Below are 21,637 nucleotides of genomic sequence, written 5' to 3' on the forward strand. Positions count from 1 at the left end.
GAGTTCGGTGCCGCTGTCGGTAGAAATGGAACCCTTATAGGATAGTTTTGTTGTCCGTCTGTCTGTCTGTCTGTCTGTCTGTCTGACTGTTAAAAACGGGAATGGGCCCAAATGTGCATCAAGCTGAAATTCTTGTTACACAATTCGATCGGTGGTGCCTTGGTGGTGCAAAAAATTGAGGCGTCTGAGTCAATTCAGTCAAAAGATACCGCCATTTATGTCATATATTTTAATACTCGGGAACTCACTGATAGGGCACTTCCCTCGAGTCTAGAACCATGAAATTTGGCAAGAAGCATGATTTCACAGTAAAACCAAAGGAAAAGATCCGAAAACCGCACATTTATAATTATATCACATGAAAAATAATTTTTTACCATTTTTTTATCTGACTCACTCTTTATCCGTCCGTTAAGACCCCTTTTCCTCCAGGACGGGGAGACGTATCGAGTTGAAATTAATGTCACATACTAAGGTCTATAGGGCCTTGGCGGTGTAACAAATATGAGCTTCTAAGTCAAAGCAGCCAAAAGCTATGGACATTTAGGTCACATATTTCGATGCTCGCAATATCACTGATTAAAGCCTATAGGATACTTCACGTTGGCCTAGAATCATGAAATTTCCTAAGAAGCACGGTTTCACAGTACAATGCAAGGAAAAAAAATCCGAAACAGTTGATATCTTATACCGTCCGAAAAACAAATCTCTTTTGACATTTGTTATTGGATGTCAAACTTGAAATTAAGACTCAGTAGTTCTTCATTCAGGCTGACTGGATCGCAATGGTAAGTCAAATACCAGGCAAGGAAAGAATGAGATTTTCACTCTGCAGTGGAGTGTGCGTTGATTTGAAACTTCCTGGCAGATTAAAACTATGTGCCGGACCGAGACTCGAACTAGGGACCTTTACCTTTCGCGGGCAAGTGCTCTGTCGCAGTTTTAATCTGCCAGGAAGTTTCATATCAGCGCACACTCCGCTGCAGAGTGAAAATCTCATTCTGGAAACATCCACTAGGCTGTGGCTAAGCCATGTCTCCGCAATATCCTTTCTTTCAGGTGTGCTAGTTCTGCAAGGTTCGTAGGAGAGCTTCTGTATAGTTTGGAAAGTAGGAGACGAGGTACTGGCGGAAGTAAAGCTGTGAGGACGAGGCGTGGGTCGTGCTTTTGTAGTTCAGTTGATAGACCACTTGCCCGCGAAAGGCAAAGGTCCCGAGTTCGAGTCTCGGTCCGGCACACAGTTTTAATCTGCCAGGTAGTTTCAAGGAATGTCTTTATTGATCATGTGACGCGTTTCGGAATTTATCCATCATCATATATCCATAAGCGATTTCTGCACGTAAATATGGCGTTTCAACTTGTGTGTGAAACAATCATTCGCAGACTAGCTTTCAATTGCTCCTGGATATCTGATGATGGATAAATTCCGGAAAACGTCATATGAACAATAAAGTCATTCCTTGACCGATGTATGATTTTTGCCATTGCGATCCAATCAGAGTGAGTGCAGAACTACTGATTATTGTAATGATGGTCGCCTGTCTTCTGCATAATTTTATGGCACATGTACTTCATTGAAATTGAAATACTCTCGACAATCTTGGGTCCATGGAGCTAGTATCTTGCCAGTATCAATGACGATAACAGGCAAAAATGGTAGAGATCGTCGATTCCCGTATTAAGTTTGTACGGAAGTGTCGGTGCGCGAGTCCCAGTCTCACCTGGCCACTTATTTCTATTTGTTGTAAGTGAAGTTTACAGTTCAAATATCTCTCGTCCAAAGCAGTTCGGTGCAACTCTCCAAATTTCTCGAGAAAATCGACTGTGAAGTTTTCTACCCGTGTTAAATAAGCTAGAGAAAACTGTTTTCGACGGGTCACGTGCGTATGTGGTAGAATGCACGCCTATCACCTGGATGGTATGGATTCTATTCCAGGCTGTGGTACAATTTTAAGCAAATGTACATGTTGCATGGGCTCTTCCGTGAAGTGGGAAATACACAGGGATGAAAAATAACGGAATTTTTAGTGTTTATAATTCAAATGATCTTTATTAACAATCTTTTATAAAAGATCGGTAGTTAAGGACTTTTATTTGCAAATGAAAAATCGATTTTCGTGTGCAATATGTAATTATTAATGGGAGGACGTGCATTTTTCATAAAAATTAGAATGATAAGCACATTAATTAGCACATATTTGACGAATTTTATGAGTAAATGTCGTAGGTATTTTAACTGAACGAAGAAAGAGGAAGAAAATAATTATGAAACTGGTATCCGAGCCAGCGATTACCAGTCTCGAGGGCTAATGATTCTTTTCCATCTTTATATATCTTACGCTTCACAGAAATGCAAGTAGACCATATACCTCTGTTTAAAAACGCACATGTGCCTGGAACAATCTGCGACATTGCCACTTTGTCTATGAGAAAGTGGACATCGTATTAAGGTATTGAAGACAGTCAGAAAACTTCGAAGTCGATTTTATCGAGAATTTTTTAGAGTTCCAGCGAACTGCTATGGGTAGTGATATTTGTGTTCTGAACTTCACGCACCATAAATATAAAAAAATTACGAACATTTGATTACCATACGGTATAATTGCTACTGAAGTAGATATAATAGTGTCATTTAGCTGCTTTTAGGAATTACCAGTCTATTAACATTTTCTCAAGTTAAAGTATCACGGACCCTAAAATAAAATACAATGCAATAAAACACTAAAACGTGCACATTGCGAAATAGGGCTTCAGGTCAAGCGATAATAATAACAATAATCTTGAATAATTATGTTGTTTCATTTTGTTTCGTTTTATTTGGTCATTTCTCCAGAGTTCTTACTCTATTTAGACGTGGATGACACATGTTTACGTAGAATACATAGCCGTCCAGAGGAAATGCATATTTGCAAAACTGAAAGCTCAGTGCGTCAATTTTGTTTACGACAAATATTTGACAAATAGTATAATAAGTGAATTAGACTTTTTATGTTACCAATTCGCAGTATTTCTTAAATTTAATAATGAGTGATACAGATATATGAAAATACCAATCGACAAATTTTTGCCTGTACTCTTAGGGAAATTCACAATCATTTTAAAGGCGAATGTGTTTAGAAACCAAAAGAGAATACGGTGATTGATTGAGGAGGCAAGCTATACTCATCAAAATCCTCAAAACATTCGTGTCGTTCACAATCAAATTAGGAACACAAAACAAGATGTCTTTTATATAAGTTTCTGATCCAGAATCACATTCGCTTGCGGGGGAATCATAAGTATTAATTTTATACGTATGTACAGGAAACGTGGTATCGTTAATGCGTAGGCCAACGATTATTGAAATGATAGATCCATCTAAATGCGTCCTCGTAAATAGATCTCGCCGCGACAAAAAACGTCTTTGCTTTAATGACTTCCATCCCAACTCGCGTATCATATCTGCCACACTCTCTCCCCTATTACGTGATAATACAAAACGAGCTGCCCTTTTTTGCCTTTTTTGCACCCTTTCGATGTCCTCCGTTAATCCCACCTGGTGAGGATCCCACACCGCGCAGCAGTATTCTAACAGAGGACGAACGAGTGTAGTGTAAGCTGTCTCTTCAGTGGACTTGTTGCATCTTCTAAGTGTCCTGCCAATGAGACGCAACTAATTCTTCCGACTACAGCGCCATCTGTCGCGAAGCGAAGAAAACGGTTCAGATAAAAATTTTGTATATTTTCCGTAGAATCGTTATCTCCAGTAAAAAACGGCGATTCCCAATGATGATTTCAGCGTTGCCCCCCCCCCCCCCCCCCGCCACCCAAACAAGGGGCCTGGTGGCGGGTCGAATGTGGTATCGTTGGACGTCCCCCTCCGAGACAAACAAATTATAACTATTTAGATTAGATGTGTATTTTTCAAGAAATTTCAATGTCTTCAGTTAAAATAAACACCGTGTATAATTCTAGAATATGTTATATACCTACTTTCAGGAGACCGAAAATACCCTCTGTGAGAATTGACATGGATTCCGCAAACAGCAGTTGTGTAAAACTTGTCTGTCACTGTTTGTACTCGAGACCCAGCTAGCAGTAAATACCAGTTCTGAGGTTGATCCCATGTACCATTACTTACGGTAGACGGTTGCAAAATACAAGAGTATGGAAGATCAGACCAGCTTTGTGATTTTATTGAAGAGTTTCTAGCAAACAGAACACAAAATGTCCATTCTTAATGGAGAGAATTCCTCATACATATAGAACCATTATTATTTGCCATACATACACTACTTGACAAAAAAGTGGATCACACAGAGTGATCGCCGGCCGGAGTAGCCGAGCGATTCTAGGCGCTACAGTCTGGAACAGCGCGACCGCTACGGTCGCAGGCTCGAATCCTGCCTCGGGAACGGACGTGTGTGATGTCCTTAGGTTAGTTACGTTTAAGTAGTTCTAAGTTCTAGGGGACTGATGACCTCAAATGTTAGGTCCCATAGTGCTCAGAGCCATTTGAGCCATTTTGTAGAATGACCAGACGTTAAAGTAACTTGGTACATATACACGCCACTTTCGTGGATATTAATATTAACTTGATTAGAGTTGCAATTCTGTCTCACGGTAGGTTGCCAGCAGTGTGAATTTCAATAAGCATTTTTCACCATTTCGAGAACAGCTTTCTCTATTTCGTGAGAAGTGCTGGAAAATCTAGGGTGTAGATTCTCTACACTGCTCTAATTATTGAACGGGGATACCATTACTATGAATGTCATCGATCGTAATGACCATCTCCTTCATGAACTGGAGAAATGGAATATCTAAAGGGACTAGCAAGGCGTATGATGTGAGGTTTGGTTTGTAGTGACTGAATGTGAGTTACTCATTCTCTGTTGTCAGTGAGTGATCCTCATTCTGCTATTTTCACTTATCAATTGTAGTGTAACGACGTAAGTTTTGTGTGAATGATTTTCTTTTGACATATGACCATGTGCAGACTTCGTCACCTACGGCAGTTACAACACACTTCAAAATTATTTAAATTCTTTTTAAATTGTCTCTAAATGGTTCTTGAACGAAACTGTGATTAAAAAATCATCATTTGAGTCGTATCCGAAGAATTAAGTCACTCAGTCCAATTGGTTTGCGCAAACTTTTTTCAATTTAGATGTCGTTTGTTTCTTCTCAGAAATTGTATTAATGCAAGTGATCTGATTTAATAAATATTAGAACCACATTGAATAAACTTTCGAGATCCAAACTCGCGATGAACGTTGTCAAAAATTAATAATCTTGTCAAATAAATTACGTAACATAATTCTTCATAAATAAATCCTCGGAACACGTATTTAAACTTTAGTAGCATCCACTAGTTTATTATCTTCCTACATATAGACGTGAACCTGAGCCTTGACAAGATAGAACTGAACATATACAACATGATTAACTTGCTATGACGTCATTGTTGTAGAAACATTACAAATTCTTAATTTTCAATTTTTAGAAACACGACGCAACAACTCGGTTTCAGGATCTTCTGTTGCTCTTTGACTGTCGACCCGCGACGTATAGTGGCCAGCAATTTTCTCTCTGGTCCCGGCAGCGAAGATGCTGTCTCCGTTCGTTGCGCCGCCCTCTCCGTCCATGAAACGTAAAAAATAAATAGAAAACTTTAGACAATTCACAACCATTACAAATATTAAAAAAATACATAAACAAAAAACTAAATTAAACTTATATTCACCTGCAAACTGGGCTGACACTGGTGGATGGGTGACGCTTCAATTTCGCGTCCCACTACACAATTTGTTACAGGCTGATAAGTGCAGCATGAGATTCTCCCTATGTATTCTTGTTTAGGCGATATTATTTCTTGCATCACTTCTTACATGATAACGGATATGTCTTTCTCTCTCAGCTTTGGTTTTCTGTCTCTATCATCTTTCTGCTGGGTGTATATTTGGCGCCTGGCTGTTGGCGCCGGTGTTAAATCTGTATCCAGGTATGACTCACTTGTGACATTACTAGTTCGCTTCCATTTCAGACTCTCTCTTAAATCTGCTTGGTATTGCCTGTGGCAATGTAACTGACTTTTTAGCAAAAAATTCCTTTCGTCTATTCAGTTGAGGATGAAATGGGCTGGTACGTAGTTTTTTAATTTTCAACAAGCGACATAACTGCTTCGTCAGTCCAGATACAAAGTTAGTTATTTGGCAATTCGAAATGGTTTCTCGAACACCAAATTCCAGTAATCGTTTGTTTACTGTTGCCTGTGCTACTGTACAGGCTTTTTGGTCTGCTGTTGCTATCATAACCAAATATCGCGAAAAGTTATCTGACATCATAAGTGCATATTTATTACTAGCTTGTACTCCGAAAAAGGTCCTAATACATAGATTACTACAATATAAAATGGTTTTCCAGCCTGAGGTGACCTTTGAAACTGAATTTTTTGATGGCTCTAATCTCCTCTCACTGGATGTAGTTCTTGTCATACTACTCGTATTCCATACCACTACGACATGTTTTCCACCAAAATATTTCCGCAGCTGGTCTATATTGGTTGTCATTTTTCCTCTGTGACCTGATAATATGTGGTTGTGTGCTCGACACAGTACTTCCATTTTAAGCACTGCAGGAAGTACTATGTGATGTGCGCGTTTTGCAGAGCTGCGTAGCAAGTCTCCATGCATTTCAAAACTCACGCTATATTTGAAAGAATTAACATTCACTTTCAGCTGCTTGTACCTTTATCCAGTTAGCCTGATTCCAATTCAGTACTTGTAATACTGCTATTTTTCTACTAAGTGCACCAGCATTTGAGTTCTTCACTCCTGGCTTATAAATTAGTTCACAGTGAAACTCATTTAGTTTCGTTGCCCATCTTGTTATTCATCTTGACGGCACTTTCAACTCTAGTAACCACTTTAAACATTTACAGCAATAATTAGTTTAAATTTATAACTGTAAAAATAGCTAAAAAGTAAGACATTCTATAAATCATTGCTCAGTCGTCATATAATTAGTTTTAGTGCTTTTGAATTGTCTGGAGGCATATGCTACTGGGTGTCCTTTTTCAAAAATATTCCGATTCAAAATGCAACACTATTGCTGGCATTACACGAAAGTATTAACTCTTGTTCAAAATCAATTAATATTAACATAAGATCTGTTGTCAGTATCTCCTTCTGCTTCTTGGATGCTTCATGAGATTGTGATGCAAGGCCAGGCAGCCACATTAACACACTGAGATTGATTGGGAGAATCCTCAGGAAATGTAGTCCACCCGCAAACGTGGTAGTTTATAAAGTCCTCGTTCCACCTATACTTGAATATCGCTCGTCAGTCTTGGACGTCTACCAGAACGGATTGATAGAGGAAACAAGGGTATTTAGTAATGACGAAAGCGTCACGGAAGTGCCAAGCCAACTGCAGCGGTAGACGCTCCCAGACAGACGGTATGCACCACTTTGTGGTTTTTTAGACATCTTCAACTTTTGTAGTCCTGTCTTCCTCAGTTGCGTGTATTATTACGGTATATTGATAATTTTTACTTATGGACCGTCTGACAGCAACTGAATAAAACACAATTTTAGTGCCATATGCGTTTCGCCTTTATTTTCTGCAAGGCATCATCAGTGGCAGGTTGCGTGGACAATTTCTTACATATTACGCTCCTGTTGCATTTTTGGTGTTGTTCTTCTTCTTATGAACGCCAATTTGCGATTTTTTCCACATTCCACAGCACTATGCACTGAACGCTTGTTTTAATGCATTGCATTAAAACAAGCATTCAGTGCATAGTGCTGTGGAAATTGTGTGGAAATTGCCTTGCAGCTCACCCTATCCAGAATCAGGACTGCAGCATGTATCTGGAACAACAGAAGATACAAGTGCTTAAAATTATGAGTGCATCCCATATAATGAAGCAATGCTGCCTCCAATGTTAGCTACCTCCTTGACTTCAGTTGTTGAAGGAGAAGTGCAGAAAGCCGATGTTGCTACAAAAACGGAGGTTGGTAGTGTCAGAACCAGTACCTACGTTTGTTCATCCACTTGTGCTGTTGCAGTCATTTCGAAATCGTCAGTCCCTCCAGAACGACATAAAAAGCCGTGGTTGCAAACTCTGGAGAGCTCCCTGCCCCTCCAAGGGTTCCATTTGGTATGCCATCCAATGCTGCCCTAACCAGTGCCACAGCTGTGGACGCGAAGTCTACACAGGGCAAAAAATCAAATGCAAAACTGCAGATGGAAACGGGAAGTAAACGGATTGACGATGTTGACATCACCCTCTCTGGGCTCTATCTCGATTCTTCTCTTTAGGCGATGGAACTTGATATCGGACTGGCCCAATCATCTCGCCCCATGTCTGAGTCTCCAATTATTTTGGGCTACCCTCCAAGGCAGAAAGTGCAGGATGAAAGTGCTACACCCATTATAGATGGCTCCCATCCTCCAGTAGAACCTTACTGGGTTCAGGACACAAGTGGAGGAACTGGAGTTCCTGACACAGGAGCGACCTTTGTGCATGTATTTCCAGGCAACACATTTTAAAGCATCTGTGCCCCTGTCTACACTGCTATACAGTCTCTCAAGGATGACTTCACTGGAGGAAGGATCGAGCGAGGAGTTGCCATGTCTGTCAATAATGCACACCACTCCTCCTCTTTCCCCCTGGCTACTGACTTGCAAGTGGTTGCAGCTGAAATTCATGCATGTCGGATGATTACAATTTGCTCGCTATATTTTCCTCCGCTAGATGCAGTAGACTCTGAGGCTCTGACAGGTCTTAGGGAATAACTTCCCCAGCTATTTCTCCTCCTGGGGGACTTCAATACCCATCACTTCCTGTGTGGCTCGATCTCTACTTGTCCTTGGGGTTGGGTTTTGGAGAGGCTCCTCAAATCTCAAGAGTTGTGCATCCTAAATACTGGTACCCCCACTCATTTCTCTGCTGCTACTGGGTCATTTTCTCAATCGACCTATCTCTCTGTTCTCCAGCCCTCGACGATACTGTTCACCGGGAGGTCACAGACGACCTTCATTTCTGTGACTACTTCCTAATCCGCTTTCATCTACTGGAATGCTTCAACAGAACACTCTAAAAAGGATGGTCAGCATTGCTAACCGGACACTGTTCAGCCAGCTAGCTATGTCTGAACATCGCGACAGGGTCCAGAAGTAGGTGGATAATGTCACAGAAGTGATCCATTATGCCACTGAGCTATCCATCCCAAAGTCGTCAGGTTATCTTAGGAGGCAACCTGTACCTTGGTGGACAGAGTGCAATACAGCAGTCTGGGAGAAACGTGTGGCTCTTCGACGATTTAAATGCCGCTTTACGGTAGACAGCCTCATAGCCTTTCGAGTCGTGAGAGCAAAGGCTCCACACGTAATGAAGAAGAGCAAGGAAAGGCCATGGCAAGCGTTCCTGAACTTTATAAACTGATCCACTTGTTCTACAAAAGTATGGGAAGCCATCTGGCGTATTTCTGGAAAACAGAGTCGTTAACCAATAAGAGCAGTAATGAAACAGTGGTGTCTTGGAGATATTGCGCAGACGCTAGCGGAGCATTTTGCAAAAACTACTGCAACTGTCAGCCAGGATCCAGAGTTTCGTAGCTACTGTGAGACTGTAGAGAGGGGGAAAACCAGATTTCAAATCCAGCAGTTCTGGGACTTACAACTACGTTTTCTCCATGTGGAAGCTGGAATTTTGTGAGATTCATGATAATGCAGCTAGTCACGACTAAATCCACTACTACATGCTTCGACATTTGCTAGCAGCTTCTAAGCAGATCCTCCTCGAAAGTTTTAATCTTAAGTGGCAGACAGGTACGTCCCCAATTCGTGGAGGGAGCCACTTTTGATATCTCTCCTCAAACCTTGAAAGGGCTAGATATGTTCCAGTAGTTATCGGAGAATCGTCTTAGCGAGCTGCCTAGGAAATGCCCTGGAGCAAATGGTTAACCGTAGTCTGGTCTGGTTGTTAGAGACCACCTCCCTATCTTTATATGATCTTTCCTGTCCCAGCGGTTTTGCTGGACCCGAGTTGATTCGCTGTCAGGTCGGTTTGAGCAGGAAAGCGGTGTTCGTCAGGGCAATGTTTAGAGTGTTACCCTCTTTGCCATGGCCATAAACAGCATCACGTCTACAAAAAGGGAGTCCTGTACAGTGCCCTTTATTTGCGCATGATTTTGTTGTTTTCTGTTCCTCCTCCAGTGTTGCAACAGCGGGCTGTCAGATGGAACTTACAGTGCGGAGGTTAGAGGAGTGGACTGAAAAGACGATTTTTCAGTTTTCTGTAGATAACTGTGTGTGTCTGTGTTTGTTCATTTTATCGTTTTCGTCATATTTTTAATTTCCTGACTTGCATATGAGGGATGCACTCCTACATTTTAGAGAGTCAGTGAGGATTCTTGACCTCATTTTTGAGTCCAAGTCGTCGTGGTGGCTACACCTGAGACACCAGGAAGCCAGAATCGTGAAGGCACTCAATATCATAAAGTGCCTTAGCCACATGTCTTGGGAAGCAGAGCTTTTGCGCGTTCGTGGCTGAACTATGGGTGCATGGTGTACAATCGGCGAGGCCTTATTTTTTGAAGAACATTAACGCTGTCCACCTTGAGTGGATTCGGCTGCGTGTAGTATCAGTCCTACACCCAGTCTCTGTGCTGAGGATGGGGAACCGCCGCTCAGCAGCTGGTCGCAGCTCCTCGTGGTGTGTCAGGCATGTAAATTCCTCGCAGCTCCAACCCCACCCACAAACCATACCATTGCTCGGCGCCTATGGAACGCCTTTGCTCCAAGTGTCCACAAGCCACAAGGCCGTTTGGGATCCAGTGTGCGCTGGAGTCACTTAGTGTTGGGCACATAAACCCCAAATAAGGAGTTTTAAATGTCTGCCGTCCTGGTTACTGCAGAGGCCCAGTGTCATTTTAGATTTAGTGCAGTAGAGGAGAGATGGTATGTACGCAGCAAATAAAGTAATCCAGAATATCCAGGATGCCTTCCTCCAGCTACAACGACTGGGGCAGGAGGTATCATTCTGCTGGGTACCAGGCCACATGGATATTGCAGGGAAGAAAGAGAGGATCTGGCAGCCCAGAAGGCATGTCGTGATCCTCAGTTCTTCCAATGTGCCATCCCCTGCATGCTATCACCTCGCTGCTGAGGTACAAAGCCATGCATCGATGGAAAAACGCTTAGCTGGAAGTGACCAACAATAAGCTCCGTGTAGTAAAGCCCACAACTGGGCCGTGGCGTACGTCCTTTCAGCCACGTCGACGGGACGAGGTCCTTATTTTTCTCCGCGTAGGCCACAGCCCTATGACGCAAGGCTTCTTGCTTGCTTGCTTGCTTGCTGCGTGTGGTGCTCGTGGCGTACAGATCACTGTGCGCCACATTTTATTCCGCAGTGTTTTATTTTCCGAGCAGCGGACCGCGGCCGATTTGCCAAAGGATCTGCCTTCTACTTTAGGTACCATTCAAACGAATGTGGTTAAGGTTTTAAAGTTTTGTGAATTGTCCAACATGGTTTTATCGTATTAACAGGATGACTGGCTCACCCAAGTTTTTTTGCAAGCGGTCAGTGAATCACATTTTTCTGTGCTTTCCTTTTAGCTCTCCTGTGTATTGTTTTCTCTGTGATTTAATTTCATGTACAGCTACTTTCCCTCTTTCTAAATTGCTTTAACGCGTATGAGATAGTGACTGTGTGGTCATTTCGAGTGCATAAGTATGCAACAATTTTAGAGTTTACCTCCAGATTCGTTTCTTTTATTATGTGTAAGGGCGCTGATGACCTCGCCGTTGAGCACACATAAGATTAAAACACACACAGGCGCGCGCACACACACACACACACACACACACACACACACACACACACACACACACACTATTTAAGACAACCGGTTTCGACAGACCCTGCTGTAATCCTCAGGTCCTCACAGAAAATTTTTTGTTATGAAATGTCTTCAGTTTACGTTGAACCTCACGCCAAGCAGTCATGTGGATAAGACCTTTTATAATGTGCTGATTTTTATCCACATGACAAGAAGTCCAGTGAAAAAAGGTTTTCTTAAGAGCCGAAGATGACTACAAAGTCCCTCCAAACCGGTTCTTAAATAAAGAAATATTTAGGTGATCTAGGCTGTTGAATATTTTCAGAAAATAACAGTAATTAATACATATCCCACGGTTCCCACACCACAATGAGGCTGAAAGGCAAGTTATAGGGGTTTTCTGTGAATAAAGAGCACACTGCCATACCTTTCTTTTTACATTTTCATGAGGAGGCCGGGCGGGACGTCCACACCCTGCCAGCTTGCTGTATACATGGTAAACTGCAATACGACCGAACTGGAGGGACAATGGATTTTCGTTCAAACGTGATGGAGAGCGTAGCTTTCTCATTGGCTGTGGTCAGCCCGACATTTTCTAACTTGTTTACTCAATTTATCTTTTATTTATTGAATTTGTCCACATTATACAACCTTCATTCTGTTCCCATCATCCATGGTTAGCCCTAATCTTCCTATTTTTACCACGTCCTTGCTATCATGCAAGCAGACACAAAAAATTGAAACAGAGAGAAGGAAAAAGAAGTGTTGTAGGCTACATAAAATAAACAAAATTTTTCTCTCCAAATGCCGTAGTATATTAACATAACGAGAAAATGGTTACTGATATACCATCCAACGATACCAATTTAAAATCGCGTGACTATAGTAATGTAGCGGAAGTAACAGCGCCACTTCATCACCTTTTGCTTGTGGACCAGAAACCGGACTGGGGTTGACTTTCCAGTGCAATGACAGACGAGGTCTTTTTTTGTATTGATGGAACGAAGAGGAGACGCTAATCTCGACGTTACATCATTTTTCCTTTGTTCAGTTAGCATCAACAAAGAAATCATATAACAGCAGTATTTGAATCACAGTTGTCCATTTCAAGAACGATTACATGTAGTTACAATAAATCAATTCGACAAACGTGTGTACCAAGACAAACTGGCAAAACAATGTGTTTCTCAGTTTGAAGGACATGTTACACATTGTGCGAATACAAGAGGATCATGTAGACTAATCATAATTAATAAGGAGATACGTACCAGTAGAAGACCATATAGTGTCACATCGAAAGGGTTTCATTTACAGCGTTATATTTGCTAGTCACGGAATACATACATGCCTTCCCACATGTAACTTCATAATCATCTGAAGTGTGAGGTGAAAATAAATCAACTGAAACACGTTATTACTGTGATATATGGTAAATTTCTGTTTTTCTCTTTCTGTGTAAAATACAATTTGTAATTAAAATAACAAAGAAATGTTTGGTCAGAGACCTTTGCTAAAGTGACAAAACGGAAACGAACTCTGCATATCTTTTGCTGCAAAACAAATGCAACATTACTTCAATTATTCTGGACATTCTAGGCGTCTTTTTCCACCTGGTTGTTGTACAGTAACTACCGTACCGTAATATTAGTTACAATATAAGATATTTTTTCGAAATGTGTAAGTGTAATTTATTTGCAGTATCAGGCCTGATCCTATCAGTAATATTAGTAATTTTCGCCTCACAAACATTAATATACGCTCAGTAGTAAACGCCTTATGGCCTACAGTTATCGAAATGAACCATCGCATACCAGCGACAGAATCTATTATTCTTTATCTTTGCCATTCTTGCGCGGTGCCTGTAAATCTTTATGTACATATATCGATTAATGATATAAAAGAGAATTCCTTTGTTTCAAGACAAATGAGGCATTTGGCGCCTCACCTTTTACTTTTTGTATTCCATGAAAGGCGGACGCGGACTTGCTGCGTTCTGCAACGGTATTTTATGTTTTATATTGAGTGGATATGCTAAATGCTATTTTTCCAATCAGAAAACATGTAGTTTCTTGTAACTGATTACGAACAGACAGCATCAAGAGGACATTTTGACTGTTATGTATAAAGTATTTAACCACAATGGACATCATATTGTAATTTAATATGAAAAGGTAGGTAGCATTAAAAAGGTGTTATTTTAATAAATGAACCTTGATGATTTCCATCTCCTTATTTACATGAATGATAATTATTTTCTTTTAGTTCCTCACCAGAAATTACGATCACGCTCATGGGCCGAACGCAGCATGAGGCAGAAGGAACATTATCGTTTTCCAATTATTTCTGAATCAACTCTTTTTTAAATGTGTAGTGTTGCATTTCTTTCAAAGTCTATAAATCTTCTGGTCCCTTAGTGGTGTTCCGGGTATGACTACATCGCGACTATAAAAATGCACGGAAAAGATAATGTTTCTTCCGAGCGATCTCAAATATGTCAATATGCTGCTCTTATTCAGATATTTAGTGCTCAACGTATGTTATTATAATAGTGTAATCAATCCCTGATTCTGTTGCCAAGTGGCCCACCAAAATATCCATTTTATCGAAATTTTTCAAGAAAAATATAAAATAACAATTCTTTTTCTTTTCGCGCCCCAAGAGCAACGCCATATATCCCATGGCAATAAACATAAGTTTGTGTGAATATTTGGATATTTATTGTCAGAGACCGTTAGAACTGGTGATGAATTGTTCGAGGGTAGAACGACCAAATACATTGCGTGTTCTTCCGTACCTACTCAGTATCGCAAAGGTGAACCACCCTGAAATAAAGTTTCTGATCATTTTCTTTCATTCCGTACGTATATAAGAATCACGTTAGGCTGCTCGGTCAATTACCTTAGAACAGTGACGTCAGCAGTCCTTCAATACTTCATTAACATCTGTGCCTCATGACTTTAATATGCAGTAACTATGATAAATGTGTGATACATAATTTACATCTTTTGGTAGTAATAATTAATTTCATTTATCTATATGTTTTGCTCATGTTTGCGTCTTTCAACGTTGGTCTCACCTGTCACTGAATTGCGTAATAATCATTATTTTTATGTGCCATGACGTGCTGGGAAGAGTTTTCGTAGTATTAATATCTCAGGTCTTTCTTTTGTAATTTGAATTCTAGAGGGAAACGCTTCACAGCTAATTAAGAATACATGCACTGAAAATAATCATCCAATTTAAATCTTAAAGTCATCCATCAAGTAATTAACTATTATTGGTCCAAGCAGCCTGTTTACTCTTTTAATGATTTTATTCAAGAAATAGCTACAACTTTGTTATTGAAGCAATACTGAGAGCAAGAAAAACACAGATTGAACTCATTAAATTTCTAAGAGCATAATAATTATATACCCCAATTATGAATAGGATCGTATTAAGCACTTAAAACCATACCTATTTGTTAATACCAAGTCAAACAGTATTGACTAATTATAGAACCACCCCCAAAAGATAAAAAATAAAACAATACCAATACACTAAAAACATTAAGTTACATAATGAGCCATACAGTCCAATTTATATCGTCGGATTCATATTTCCCTACACGCATTAAAAGAGGTGTGTTTCCCACTATTCAGTGATCTACCAGTAAACTTAAGCAAGGGTCGTTGTAACATCAGAAGTAAACAGTGAAACAAGTGCAAAGAGTAAAATAAACATGATACAGCTAAATGGTCACATGAAAAGCTACCTGATACTGATGAATACACCTCATCACTCATACTAAGGAGTGGTCGCGTGGAACCCAATTTGTCACTTTTACACTTCTAAGGCGATCGCTTGGGAGGATATCCTTCCAAAGCAACAGGGTACCCTAGTGTAGAGCATGTGAAAACTCTTCTTCTTGGAATCCGACTGTAGTCCATTGAATTTGCAGTAGTCGCACTCCTCCTGTTCCTCTCGCCGTTAACGTCTGTCACCCCACACCAGCTGTCCATCACTGACTGCTTCAGAAGTCGACGTTTTATAGTCTGTAAAGGGGCAAGCTCTAAAGTCAGCACACAAGTCAGTAGTAAAGCACCAACACAGAAGTGTACGCAAGGACATATTGGCAAACCGCAAAGATTCTACAATTCCAGCAAATGTCACCTTGTTTATCTATTTGCAATCTGCCTTGGTAGCAGACAGCTGCATCAGCACCCCTTATCCACAGACAGTAGTATCTTGCATGAACATCACTGTATATGGACAGTAGGGGAAAGTACAGCAATCGATCGCGAAATCCGTCATTTTACGACAGCAAGTCTTGATTTGGACTATTATGTTGTCATCTTCAGCGTGTATAACAACAGGTGATACTAGTCCAAAGTGTCACATAGTAAACAGTACTGGTTGATGTAGGAGTCTAACATGAACAGATGACAATGTAATAGTCGAAATCTAAACCTGATTTAATTAAGCGACGGATTTCGCAATCGATTACTTTTATTTTCTCCAGTGTCTATATTCAGTTATCACCACACAACGCAATCGTATGGATTCTAATCACCATCATTTATTTTAGTTCACATCACTGATCACGGTTCTTATGAGTTCATCATGACAGCAGAATTTATCACAAATATTCTCCTCAAGTCAGTTGTTACAGCATTTTCCTTGTGAGTCAATCTCTTATTAAGCAAACAGTGAGTTACCTAGTATACCTAACGGTTCACTCGCCCATTTGAAAAATGTACCACCTCAGAAGCACTTGTCAATCGTGCTACCAACCGTCAGTACCTGGTTCGCTTTTCTTTCAATAATATCTCAGACAGTCATTGCTGGACAGAAGGAAATCTGTCAAAGTTCAGAGCTGTAAATAGTCTCGTAGCCAACACAAAGGCAGGCATCGTCTGTGCAACTTGATGAGTGTGGGTGTGCCGTTCTTGCACTGTACCGGGTCATCACCGGCATTTACACAACCAATTTGTGTCGTCCGGGGGTTTTCGCTGCACCCAACAAGTGTTTCTATGTTGACGACCCCTTGCCGCAACGTTATGCGGTCCCGCGGGGGTGCCCAGATGTCGCAGCAGGGTAACGCACACGCTGCCGGCCTTGTCCCAAGTGTAAGCTGTCAGCTCGCAGTTCCATTAAGCGACCCGCAGGAGGGTAAGGGGTAGCCGCCAGCCACAACTGATAGCCCAGCTTTGGCCTTGCAGTCAGTTGTCGACATGAGGCCGACTGCTTTGGCCTGGCGACCGTGTCAGCGTCAGTCCTCGGCTAAGGCACGTCCCTGGCTGCTGCCTGCCTTTGCCCTCCTCTGAGTGGAAGCCTGTTGCCACGCACATACGGGGCAAAAATTAGAATTCGGATTGAACTACTGGATTAACAACCACGCGTCAAATGCTCTCAACTCTTCTGCACCTACTACGGAAACTAACACTCTGTCATACCTTACTGGCGCATTTGCTTAATGGTTTTCAAACATCACATTGCACTTGAGGTACTATTAGAAAACTTATACAGCCTGGGAGTCACTGTTGGGCTACGTCGTTATCTCTGGCTTTTCAATTTTTTTTTTTTTTAAAGAAACCAGATTTAATGCTTGAAGAACACAAATAAATAACAATGAACAGTGTCATAATTGAGACGCTAAGAAATCTGACATTTCATGAAAGACTTATCTAGGTAATTTCTAAGAATAGTACCTCTAATATGACACATCCCACCATGCTTATTGCACATACACAATAGGAGGTTTGCTTAATGGACTTAATTACACACTATTATTGTTCCAATTATCAGGAAGGAGGGGTTGGTATTCCGAATTGAGCACTTATCCAGTAAGATTTACTATACAACCACCTCTGCTAAATTCCAGCCATCTTTGCTTCAAATCAATACCCATAATTTGTTATCACTGCTCCCCACATGAATTGCAGTCAAATAATTCATTAACTAGCGCATTTACTTTCACATTCAATCCTTAGCCTCTCAAAAGCATTTATTTATACTGAAAGGTTTCTTTACAATTAAGGGGTATCTTTACAATTAATCTGAATATGGGGGAGGGGGGGGGGGGGTAAAGTGTGCCTCAATACAACTGCCGCGCAAACGGAATACAGTAGCATATGCCATACATCAGAGCTGGACGGAGAATGGAGTGGGATTTTAGCAGTGAGAGCGTAAACAAAAATTCTGGCGAATGAACATTTATTAGATCGGTAAATTATATTGCACACATGAATATGTATACTGAGTAATATGAAAGTTGCCGGCGCCTGCAATCTATTACGTCACATATTAATTAAACCTACAACTTAACTTCGGAGCCCCTGCAAGGTCTATAATCTATGGAAGGGGAATGATCAAGGGATGGTTTAATCACGAACGCTTACATTCACACGCACTTCACGGACTAATGCGAAGGAACAGAACTAATTGCTATAAAAATGAAGCATAAAATAAGGATCACAATTCAGGTATTCTACAGTGGTAGGTCACTGTGGCCTTGGCACTGCAGACTTTCGCATTAGATCACGACCGCGTGGTCATCACAAACAAAAGCGTGCACCCAGCATGTTATAAAGTGAGACGAATTGTACAAAATTCAGTCATAAAATCACGGGAATCAAACGCAATACACATGTTCTCGCAAAAGGGATACTAAACAAACTGAACTGAACAACGATAAACTCAACACGGTTCCACGTGATTGATTAACAATTCAACTGGGCAATTGCCTACACCGTCCCTGCATTTTAATGCATGTAACACTCTTGAATTAGCAAGTAAAATTTGTGACACACGATAATAAACTGAACAATGAAAGGAATCATTTACTTTGACTAGCTTTGAAAAACTTACACAAAACTCAACATTAAATACTAATCGAAAAGGGACATTTACTGCCAGTAGCTCTCACATGTACCGCATTTCCCGAAAAAGTCCTCCAGCATTCGCTCTTCAACAAATGGTTCAAATGGCTCTGAGCACTATGGAACTTAACATCAGTGGTCATCAGTCCCCTAGAACTTAGAACTACTTAAACCTAACTAACCTAAGGACATCACACACATCCATGCCCGATGCAGGATTCGAACCTGCGACCGTAGCGGTCACGCGGTTCCAGACTGGAGCTCCTAGAACCGCAAGGCCACACCGGCCGGCGCTCTTCAACAAAAACCGCTCCCCGTACCTATGGAAGTGGCCAGAGGAACCACTATTGTGGTGCCATCTTATACAAAAGGTTCGTCCAAGGCAAACAGAAACCTCTTTGCTACCTGGTACGTGTTTCCCACAGTTGGCTGTTCTGACACAGTAGCTGACCACTGCACTCCCACGGATCTACACACTGAAATCCCTAAACACTCTCATTCATACGTTCGTCTCATCTGATAAGAAGAAGAAAGAATAAATACATTGAAATATGGCACTTAAATGTATCAAACATGCATGTGTTGCTCCGATGAGTACCAATAACCTAATGTAATGTTAAAGCGAAATAGGGACAGTGTACTGTGGCCACCACAAACACGCTCAGCTGCTTAGTCTTTTCCCTCTTCTTCTTTACATCTAGGGCAATATACCATTTGCACCAACAATTGAGGTGCCACAGGCAAACAGATGAAGCAGTGTGGTGTGGCAAAATCATGAAGAGACTCATGCAGAGACCCTTCAGTACTGCCAAATGCTATTTAAACCACCATTGATCCTAATTCAAAATTTTCAGTGTAACACATCCTCTACACAACAGCAGTAACTGACTTCCCAAATCTATTAACATTAGTTGATAGGAAAGCAAATCTTTTTACAATACATTTCTTGATAAGTCAGTAACACGTGAAGTGTTCCATCACAAAAAATGATGTGACGAAAATAACTCTTCTGTGCGAAAACATAAGCAAGTATTATTCAAAATGAAAGTTCTGACTTTGTCTTTTGGACCTAGTGACCACAAAAAGGAAATAAACGAGAATATGGCGGCGAGTGAGTGACGTGCGTTAGCTTGGCTCGCAAGTTTACGTGAAATCTGGAGGTGTTTTAAGCAGTTAGGCTAGTGTACATATACTAAAGTCGTATATCTACTGCCGAGTGTCGTATTTTACGTCACATACTGAGCACCAATTACACGGAATCGCACTAAAAATGGAAAATCGCCGAACAACGCGCAGTGCAGCCAACGGCCAGACCGGGGACAGCGCACGCGTGGAGTCTACACCGGGAGCTGCGGCCGCTCCGCCCGGGATCGGTGACATCGCCGCACTCGTGAAGGCTGAGGTGAGGTGAGTGCCGCGCTGCAGGCTAAGGAGACGCTCGGGCTCGTTGGTCAAACCATCACTGATGCTGTCACTGCAGCAGTGACGGACAAAATACAGAAAACTCTGGAGGCGAATGCGAGCGAGATCCGTGCACTGGACACATCGTTAAAAGCAAGTGAGGAGAAAGCACGACTGCTCGAACAGAAATTGATCGAGAAGCCGGACGAGCTCGAACAATATCAGAGACGCAATAATCTCAGACTGTTCGGCATTCCAGAGAGCAGCAGAGAGAACAGATGAACTTGTGATAAACCTTGTCCAAGAAAAGCTGGGCGTGCAGGTGACTCTGAGTGACATTGACAGAAGTCATAGAGTGGGTCGTAAGTCGCCACTCCTGGAAATGGAAAAAAGAACACATTGACACCGGTGTGTCAGACCCACCATACTTGCTCCGGACACTGCGAGAGGGCTGTACAAGCAATGATCACACGCACGGCACAGCGGACACACCAGGAACCGCGGTGTTGGCCGTCGAATGGCGCTAGCTGCGCAGCATTTGTGCACCGCCGCCGTCAGTGTCAGCCAGTTTTCCGTGCCATACGGAGCTCCATCGCAGTCTTTAACACTGGTAGCATGCCGCGACAGCGTGGACGTGAACCGTATGTGCAGTTGACGGACTTTGAGCGAGGGCGTATAGTGGGCATGCGGGAGGCCGGGTGGACGACCGCCGAATTGCTCAACACGTGGGGCGTGAGGTCTCCACAGTACATCGATGTTGTCGCCAGTGGTCGGCGGAAGGTGCACGTGCCCGTCGACCTGGGACCGGACCGCAGCGACGCACGGATGCACGCCAAGACCGTAGGATCCTACGCAGTGCCGTAGGGGACCGCACCGCCACTTCCCAGCAAATTAGGGACACGGTTGCTCCTTGGGTATCGGCGAGGACCATTCGCAACCGTCTCCACGAAGCTGGGCTACGGTCCCGCACACCGTTAGGCCGTCTTCCGCTCATGCCCCAACATCGTGCAGCCCGCCTCCAGTGGTGTCGCGACAGGCGTGAATGGAGGGACGAATGGAGACGTGTCGTCTTCAGCGATGAGAGTCGCTTCTGCCTTGGTGCCAATGATGGTCGTATGCGTGTTTGGCGCCGTGCAGGTGAGCGCCACAATCAGGACTGCATACGACCGAGGCACACAGGGCCAACACCCGGCATCATGGTGTGGGGAGCGATCTCCTACACTGGCCGTACACCACTGGTGATCGTCGAGGGGACACTGAATAGTGCACGGTACATCCAAACCGTCATCGAACCCATCGTTCTACCATTCCTAGACCGGCAAGGGAACTTGCTGTTCCAACAGGACAATGCACGTCCGCATGTATCCCGTGCCACCCAACGTGCTCTAGAAGGTGTAAGTCAACTACCCTGGCCAGCAAGATCTCCGGATCTGTCCCCCATTGAGCATGTTTGGGACTGGATGAAGCGTCGTCTCACGTGGTCTGCACGTCCAGCACGAACGATGGTCCAACTGAGGCGCCAGGTGGAAATGGCATGGCAAGCTGTTCCAC

The sequence above is a fragment of the Schistocerca americana genome, chromosome 3 (assembly GCF_021461395.2).
Source record: "Schistocerca americana isolate TAMUIC-IGC-003095 chromosome 3, iqSchAmer2.1, whole genome shotgun sequence".
Lineage (NCBI taxonomy): Eukaryota > Metazoa > Arthropoda > Insecta > Orthoptera > Acrididae > Schistocerca > Schistocerca americana.